Source organism: Cervus elaphus, chromosome 23 (assembly GCF_910594005.1).
Source record: "Cervus elaphus chromosome 23, mCerEla1.1, whole genome shotgun sequence".
Classification (NCBI taxonomy): domain Eukaryota; kingdom Metazoa; phylum Chordata; class Mammalia; order Artiodactyla; family Cervidae; genus Cervus; species Cervus elaphus.
Genome location: NC_057837.1, coordinates 34,498,985 through 34,508,571, shown reverse-complemented (window position 1 = coordinate 34,508,571; position 9,587 = coordinate 34,498,985). Strand labels below are relative to the sequence as shown.

At 39.6% G+C, this 9,587-nt stretch overlaps 1 non-coding gene across 1 annotated transcript; it reads right to left on the bottom strand.

Annotated features, from left to right (window-relative positions):
• Positions 1 to 812: 812 nt before the first annotated feature.
• Positions 813 to 884, bottom strand: TRNAC-ACA. Its single transcript has one exon. It is a non-coding gene; the product is annotated as a tRNA-Cys (tRNA).
• Positions 885 to 9,587: the final 8,703 nt, after the last annotated feature.

Here is a 9,587-nt window from a genome sequence, read left to right as displayed (position 1 = left end):
TGAAGGTCTTGAGAGTGAAATCTTTAGCTTAAGGAAGATACTGTTGTTGTTACTGTTATTGTTCAGTTGCTAAGTCATGTCTGACTTTTTGTGACCCCCATGAACTGCAGTATGCCAGACCTCCCTGTCCCTCAGTATCCTGGAGTTAAGAAAGACCATAAAACCTGCAAAATAAGCAACTTTGCTCAGAAATCCAGTAATGCTCTAAGTGAATTAATAATTTTCAATAGCTATATTTTTTTCATTGTGTCTGTATGTGTCTCCTAGAGAATAAACTTTTTGTACATTAGAGAGTTTTCCAAAAAGATACATCTTTTTGGTATTTAAACAACAAAAAATACTTAAGAAAAATTGAAGTGCAAAATAGAAGGCTGGGTGCACACTATGGCCGGGCGTATGGGACTGTGGTCTTGATTGCATTCACAGAACGCACAGGCTTACCCAGCAGAGAGTCACAGAAGTTTCTTTCCTTCCCTTGGCCTCTGTTCTCAGGTAGCAACATGGGAAAAGGAAAATTAATTATCTTGTTAATTATCACGTTCACATTTTGTTCTATACCACAAATGGTAGTCTCGTCACCTTTAAGTTATACTTAAAAGTGAGCTCTGAGGCTGTATAGAATGTGGGTATTTAATTAGTCTATTATTTGGGAGAGGTTCTCTTGTCTAGTCATATGGTGAAAGTGAAAAGTGAAGTCAGCCATATCCGACTCTTTGCAACCCCATGGACTGTAGTCTACCAGGCTCCTCCTTCCATGGGATTTTCCAGGCAAGAATACTGGAGTGGGTTGTCATTTCCTTCTCCAGAAGATCTTCCCAACCCAGGGATTGAACCTGGGTCTCCTGCACTGTAGGCAGATGCTTTACCATCTGAGCCACCAGGGAAGTCAAGCACATGGTAAGTACTGCCATTGACATTAGTCAGGATTAGATAATGACTGCCATTGACATTAGGATTAGGTATGGTTGCAAGATAAAACCCCTGATATAACAGGTTTAAACAAGTCTGAAGATAATCTCTTAAGGTGTAAAAATGTCTGGATGTAGGTAGTCCGGTGGGACCAGTTCACCCATGCTGGTGACAGGGATTCAGGCTTTTCACATTTTGTTGCTCAGTCATACTTAACCTACATTCCCAAAGTTATCATCCAAAATGGCAGCCAGGCTACAGGACTGCCTCCCCCCTCCCCACCTCCCTGCCAGTTGGCAGGAAGAAAATTCAGAATATACAGCAGTTATACTCCATAAAGGTCATTTTTCCCAAGATTTTCTCAGCTAATTAAGCAACTAGACTGATAATTTCTCAATTCAATTAAAACCTACTTATAATAGATGTCAATCATTGAAATACTTTAAAATGCATTCATGGTATATGCATTCCCAACATGTCTATTATCATCATTGTTCTTGAATCTAGGGACAGTGATTCTCCATCTTGATGACATTTGAAAGCTGTGTAAACTTTAAAATGTAAAGCAGAGGGGCTTCCCCGAGTGGTCTAGTGGTAAATAATCCACCTGCCAATGCAGGAGACACAGGTTTGATATCTGATCTGGGAAGATCCTACATGCCACAGAGCAACTAAGCCTGTGGACCACAGCTATTGAGCATGTGCTCCAGAGCCTGGGAACTAAAACTATTGAACCCACTTGCCACAACTACTAAAGTCTGCATGCTAGAGCCCATGCTCATGACAAGAGAAGCTAGCACACTGCAAAGAAGAGCAACCCCCACTTGACATAACTAGAGAAAAGGCCCACCCAGCAACAAAGATCCATCACAGACAAAAATGAGTAAATAAATAAAATTATTAAAATATAAAGCAGAGATGTCCCTGGTGGTCCAGTGGTTAAGACTCTGCACTTCTACTGAAGGGGGCAAGGGTTCAATCCCTGCTGAGGGGAACTAAGATCCCTCATGCCACTAGGCCAAATGAGAATGAAAATAAATAAATAATAAAACATAAAGCATTTCTCAGGTGATGCAGCTGGTCCAGGATCCATGCTTGAAGAACAGTTGCAAAGGCAAAAGAGGGACTGACAGTTGGGGAGCTGGAGGGGAGCTTTTGGGGGGGGGATCCACATGAGTTGTAGGTTGCATCAATGGCTCACCTATACACAGGGCCCCAAGGAGTATGTGTGTTCAAGGAAGCTAGGTGTTTCAATTTGGAAATATCTAGCTAACCCCATTTAACCCCAGGATTAAACTTGGGTTAAATTTGATCCAGAGGCATGAGGCTTTATATTTGTGAAAGGATTGCACAGACCCATGGGCAGGGGTGACCAGGTGTGGCAGCCACATGGCACTGAAGTCTAGAGAGGTGCTTCCCCATTGTTTTGTGGTTTGTGTACAACCCAAGGGAAGGAATAGGAACCAGGAAAGTAGACTGATGGTAGCATTTTCTGCCTCTCTAGGGTAGAAGCTAAGTCAGATTGGATTTAATTTAGAAAAATTAAAGAAATGTGGTAGTTCTTGTGAATTGGGTATCATGGGACTAAATTATGGATGTGAAAAAAGTTGAAATATGTGCAGGAAATACCCTGTTGTTGTTGTCCAGTCACTCAGTCATGTCCAACTCTTCGGGACCCCAGGGACTGCAGCACACCAGGCCTCCCTGTCCGTCACCAACTCCCAGAGTTTGCTCAAACTCATGTCCATTGTGGACAAGGCAATGGCAACCCACTCCAGTATTCTTGCCTGGAAAATCCCATGGATGGAGGAGCCTGGTAGGCTGCAGTCCATGGGGTCGCTAAGAGTTGGACACAACTGAGCGACTTCACTCTCACTTTTCATTTTCACGCATTGGAGAAGGAAACGGCAACCCACTCCAGTGTTCTTGCCTGGAGAATCCCAGGGATGGGGGAGCCTGGTGGGCTGCCATCTATGGGGGTTGCACAGAGTTGGACACGACTGAAGCGACTTAGCAGCAGCAGCAGCAGCATGTCCATTGAGTCGATGATGCCATCCAACCATCTCATCCTCTGTCGTCCCCTTCTGCTCCTGTTTCAATCTTTCCCAGCATTAGGGTCTGTTCAAATGAGTCAGCTCTTCACATCAGGTGGCCAAAGTATTAGAGCTTCAGTTTCAGCATCAGTCCTTCCAATGAATATTCAGGGTTGATTTCCTTTAGGGCTGACGGGTTTGATCTCCTTGCTGTCCAAGGGACTCTCAAGAGTCTTCCCCAGCACCACAGTTGGAAAGCATCGATCCTTCGGCACTCAGCCTTATTTATTGTCCAGCTCTCACCTCTGTACATGACTATGGGGAAAACCACAGCTTTGACTATATGGACCTTTGTTGGCAAAGTAATGTCTCTGCTCTTTAATACACTGTCTAAATTTGTCATTGCTTCTCTACCAAGGAGCAAGCACCTTTCAATTTCATGGCCGCAGTCACCATCTACAGTGATTTTGGAACACCCCCCCCCCAAAAAAAAAATAAAGTCTGCCACTGTTTCCATTGTTTCCTCATCTATTTGCATGAAGTGATGGGACCAGATGCAATGATCTTCATTTTTTGAATACTGCGTTTTAAGCCAGCTTTTTCACTCTCCTCTTTCACCTTCATCAAGAGGCTCTTTAATTCCTCTTCGTTTTCTGCCATAAAGTGAAAGTGAAAGTTGCTCAGTCATGTCCAACTCTTTGCGACCCCATGGACTGTACAGTCCATGGAATTCTCCAGGCCAGAATACTGGAGTGGGCAGTGGTTCCTTTCTCTAGTGGATCTTCCCAACACAGGGATCAAACTGGGGTCTCCTGCACTGCAGGAGGATTCTTTACCATCTGAGCTACCAAGGAATCCCCTTCTGCCATAAGGGTGGTGTCATCTGCATATCTGAGATTATTGATATTTCTCCCCACAATCTTGATTCCAGCTTGTACTTCATCAGCACTTTGAATGATGTACTCTGCATGTAAGTTAAATAAGTTGGGTGACAATATACAGCCTTGATGTACTCCTTTCCAAATTTTGAACCAGTCTAGTTCCATATCTAGTTCTAATTGTTGCTTGTTGACCTGCATACAGGTTTCTCAAGAGATAGGTAAAGTGGTCTGGTATCCCCATCTCTTTAAGAATTTTCCCCAATTTGTTGTGATCCACACAGTCAAAAGCTTTAGTGTAGTCAATGAAGCAAAAGTAGAAATAACCTATAAGGGAAAAGAATCTTAACTTATATAAGTGAATTACTTTGCTGTAACAACTGAAATTAAAACAACATTGTAAATCAGTTATATTTCAACTTTTAAAAGTCCATAGGCAGCATATTAAAAAGCAGAGACATTACTTTGCCAACAAAGGTCCGTCTAGTCAAGGCTATGGTTTTTCCAGTAATCATGCATGGATGTGAGAGTTGGATTATAAAGAAAGCTAAGCGCCAAAGAATTGATGCTTTTGAACTGTGGTGTTGGAAAAGACTCTTGAGAGTCCCTTGGACTGCAAGGAGATCCAACCAGTCCATCCTAAAGGAGAACTCAATCCTGAGTGTTCATTGGAAGGACTGACATTGAAGCTGAAACTCCAATACTTTGGCCACCTGATTGAAGAGCTGACTCATTTGAAAAGACCCTGATGCTGGGAAAGATTGAAGGCAGGAGGAGAAGGGGACAACAGAGGATGAGATGGTTGGATGGCATCACCGACTCAATGGACATGAGTTTGGGTAAACTCCGGGAGTTGGTGATGGACAGGGAGGCCTGGCGTGCTGCGGTCCATGGGGTCATAAAAACTCGGACACGACTGAGCAACTGAACTGAACTGAACCAAAAAACCCTGTAGTGAATTCTGTGACACATCACTTAGCTCCCTCTTTAGAAGGCAATGGCAACCCACTCCTGTACTCTTGCCTGGGAAATCCCATGGACGGAGGAGCCTGGTAGGCTATAGTCCATGGGGTCGCAAAGAGTCGGACACAACTGAGCGACTTCATTTTCACTTTTCACTTTCATGCACTGGAGAAGGAAATGGCAACCCACTCCAGTATTCTTGCCTGGAGAATCCCAGGGACGGGAGTCTGGTGGGCTGCCGTCTGTGGGGTCGCACAGACATGACTGAAGCGACTTAGCAGCAGCAGCAGGATGGAGACACTCATCCAGCTTCCAGACATGCGAGCTTGGGATGGATCCCAGCTGTATCCCTCACCAGGAATTTCCCTTACCTGCAGGAATCAGTCTTGCTCAAGCCTAGTCTTCTCCTTGGAGACAGCTCACATCCCATGACTTCTTATTGTGAGTGAGGAGGTCTGGCCGCCTGGTAGGACTAAGACTCCATGCTTCCAATGCAGAAGGTGCAGGTTTGACCCCTGGCCAGGGAACTGAGACCCTACATATCATGGGGCATGCCAAAAAAAATTTTAAAACAAAAAGATGTGATAACCCTGAATGGGCATTTCAGCTCCCGAACTCCCCATGGGGTCAGTTGCAGCCTGGGATGAATCTGCTTGGCTCCTCAACACCCCCTCTTCCCATCCCTCCTCCACTTCACTCTCTTACAGGTGCAGTTTCCCAGCTGAATGCTGCATGCAAATCTCAGGGTTTGGGTGACTATTTCTTAGGGGAGTCTATCTCTGATCATCTTAAAGCTGATTATGTCATTCCTCTGCTTAAAATTCTTTGCCTCCAGACTATTTAGTCCCTGCAGTGGTTAAGACTCCACAATTCCACTGTAGGGGGCACAGGTTCAATCCCTGGTTGGGGAATGAAGATTCACATGCCACGTGATGCAGCCAAAAAATATATATTTTTTAAAGTATTAACTCTAATTTGGCCTACAAAGGCTTTCCTAGGCTGGCTCCAATCCATCTCTCTGTCCTCAGTTTGCTCTGTCACCACTGACTCGGCCCTTCGGACAACATGTATCTGTATCCTCCAGCTCTCTAGATTCCTTCTTTGGGTGTGATCCTCTCTCTTCCCAGGATAAATATCTCACCTTCTGCTTATCCTTCTGTTCTGCCTTGGATCAGATGTTAGCTCCTCTGAGAAGTCTTCTCATTGTTTCCCCAACACCACCATGCAACCCTTGATGAAAATTTACCATCTAGTCTTGAAACTTACTTGTTTACTTTATTTGACCCTCCTACTAAATTGTGAGTTCCTCTAGGCAAAGACTAAATTCTGGGTCTGTATGCCATCTTCAGTGGATTTTAGATTTTCAACACATTTTTGGTGAATGAATGAATAATAAATACAAGGATAACCCAGGCACTGTAAAAAGCAAAGTATTAAACACTAAAAAATTTTTTGCTATACTTGGTTCTTGGCATCTTCTATTTAGAATATAATGTATTTCTTTAGCAGAATCTATAATTTTTTAAAAATCTTTTTTTGTGTGTGTGTTCTAGACAGCTATGTGGACCAGTAAAACAAATTGAGGCAAACACTTGAAGGTGAAATGAAATCCAAACCTCAGATCTGTAGTTAGTTTTATGTTTGTAAAAAAGAATTGGGGCGGAATGGTGTAGAAATGCCAGCGATTTCAGGAGAAGGGGTGATGGCAGAGAGTGCCCATTAAAAGTTGGTTGGCTGGTAAGAGACTAGAAATTTTATTCCCATTCCCAAGAGGCTTATTTTTTATCTTTCTTTTTCACATGGTAAAGTGGTGAATTAAACTGCAAAGTTAATTCTTGTCGCTAAGAAAGGGATTGGAAATGTATTAATTAAGGATTGCTGAGCATTTAAATTTTATTCATGAAAACGAAAACTTTTACATAATTAAACAATTGTTTGTTCTCTTTTACAGCTTTATGTTATTATAATATTATAATTTAACATCAATAGTTTAGACTCTTAGGTTCCAGAGACTTGGATGACTGTTTTAAAGTAAGAGCTATGTTTATTGATATATTTGATTTTGTGAATTATGGTCCTGGAGTTCCCTTGAGAGATGATGTTCTCTTTTCTTCAAAGATGAAGTCGTTTACAGGATGAGATCTTATCTTGCAGGAAACCATGAATTCACTGTAGGGAAGAAGGATTTGGATTTTGCTCTGGTAGAACATGAAGTACATTTTGAAATCTTTATTGTCTCTTTCAAGGATTTATCTTATGCATGAAAATAATCTTTAGCCTTTTTCAAAACACATGAATCTATCTTTATAGAAATTGAATAGTTGTTCTGCATGAAAACCTAAGAAAAACAAAATTATTTCTTTCTGGTAAGGTAAAAACAAGGTAAAAAAAAAAAAAAAAAGAAAAAAAGTATTGTATCTCTGACTCAAAAATTCAATATTTAAAGATTATGTCAAAATCCTTATGTTAAAACAGTAAGGCAGTCATTGAAAAAGTTGGAATTGTTGTCTTCTTTACAAGTAAATGTTGAGATTGTAGATTCTACATTGTGAAAATTGAATCTGAAAACAAGGTTCTAAACAACTAAAAACTAAAGAATATGTTTCTTTCCCCAAATTTGCCTCACCTCTTAACACTGAGTTTGGATTCCCTGCTACTTTCAGTAACTAAGCTATTCTAACTCCCAGATAACATTAAAAATACAACTGCATGGAAAGGAAATAACTTTGGAAGTTAGGGGGCTTCAAGCAAAACTAAATTGTAGTGCTTCAAATGACACCAATAATGAGAGGGGTTTTTTTCAATTAAATCCTGGGTTTTTTGTTAACAGAATAAAAGCTTTAGTTTTTTATATATGGACAGAGAAAATATGTGTATAAACCCACTCTGTCCTCTCATCACCTTGATGGACAGAGATTGTTATTAACAAGAGTGTAATACAGGCATCCAGAGAGTCTGGAATTCTGTCTCTGTTAGGATTTAGAGCCTGCCAGTGGGTAGCAGCTGTTTTAAATTTAAGAGGACAGGAGTGAGTTAGCGACATTTTGTAAGAAATAAATGAGCCCTCAGCACAACCAGTTGCTGGTAAATTCAGAAAATGATAAACATTCTTCCTTGAGCAAGAAAGCAAGATTGGAACCACACCTGCAAAGATTTATTTTCAAAACAGAGAAGATGTTGCTGTGCAACTGAAATATTCCATTGTCACCCTTTCCCCCCGATTCTTCCTACAGGATCATCTCCTGACTTCAATCGCTCTCATAAAATCTGAGAAGTTTTGATGATAATAAAACAAAACTCAAGACTTCTCAGCTGAAAAGTATCCACTTCGATTTTAAACACTAAGTCAATTAACACTTGTCCAACATAATTTTTTTCTCTTGGTCTATGCTCTTTTTTTTTCCTGTGAAAATAGCATCAACATTTTAAAAAGAGTGAAATAACAAAAATAAAAAGACATTAAAAAACAATCCAAAACTGTACAGAAAACTGAACAGTTCTTAAACCACACAATGAAGGGGCTACTAACATCAGATTAAAAATAGATAGCATGTCTTATGTTTAATCCTGTGATTAGCATCCTGGAGCATTTCACTGTGAACAAACCACATCTTTAAGTCAATTGTGTGAAATTTTAAACTACCAACTTTCTAGTGTTTCCAAATATCATGTAATTGGTATGAATGAGAAAATTTGTATTTCTTAATAAGTCTAATTTATAGAAAAACAAATTCCTGCCCAGGTTGCCATTTTAATTTCCTGAAATAGATCCCCATGTCTGTCACTCAATACCCTATAAACTATATGCATTCCTAATTTCCTTGTCTCTAAATCATAATTCAGGAAAATCTATGAAAAGAAGAATCTATATCCAGAGGTAAAGTGAAAATTGAGATAAAAATATAGGATAGTAATGGAAAATATACACAACATAATCAGACTGTCGTTCAATGCCATAATTTGCTTCTAAAATTAGACAATCATCAAAATACCTCTTCATATTTGTAGTTTTCAAAACTATAGGATTTTGCCACCGTTAGGACAATGATACACACACACAGAGAAACCACACAGGCCAAGATAAATCAAACTCAAAATGAATTTTAGGTCATTTTAATAAAGTTAGTCTTTATTAAAAAGACTATATAATAAATTAGAGTATTTTTTGAGATAAATCCAGTCCAAGCTTTACAAAACTACTGTTTCAGTAAAAAAGATATATATATATATCCCTTATATATATATATATATAAACATATATATATTTATATATTATATATATACATATATGACATATATATATGTTATTCCTTCTCATGAAAGTTTGAGTTATAAATTTTAGGGTATCAGAGATGGTGAAAAAATAAATGATAGTAAAATAATTTCTATTACTATGGTTTATATTACTGCTTCCAAATATGACAAGAGGAGGTGAGAAAAAGATCCATTGTGATCATGATCATAACCGCCCAATCATTACCCCCCAAATCACATAAAATAAGAAGCTAGAAGTAAAACAATAGCAAAAACAAAGAAGGAAAAAATCCTCAGGGTACCAGTTTAGCTCTGTGCTCCCCTCATTGTGAGAGGTTGTTTTTCATATTGCTTTGGAATTGCAAAAGAAAGTTTGTCCTACAATGTTTTTTTCTATATAATAAGTGGGTCTGTATGTGGTTTCTCCCTTATATTGCACAATCCTTGGTGGTAGAAGATATGTTTTAACTTACCTGTCTGCAAGTATTCTTCTGTGAGCACAGAAGTTCCTTAAAATACAACTGAAAAAACATACACATAAATAATAACA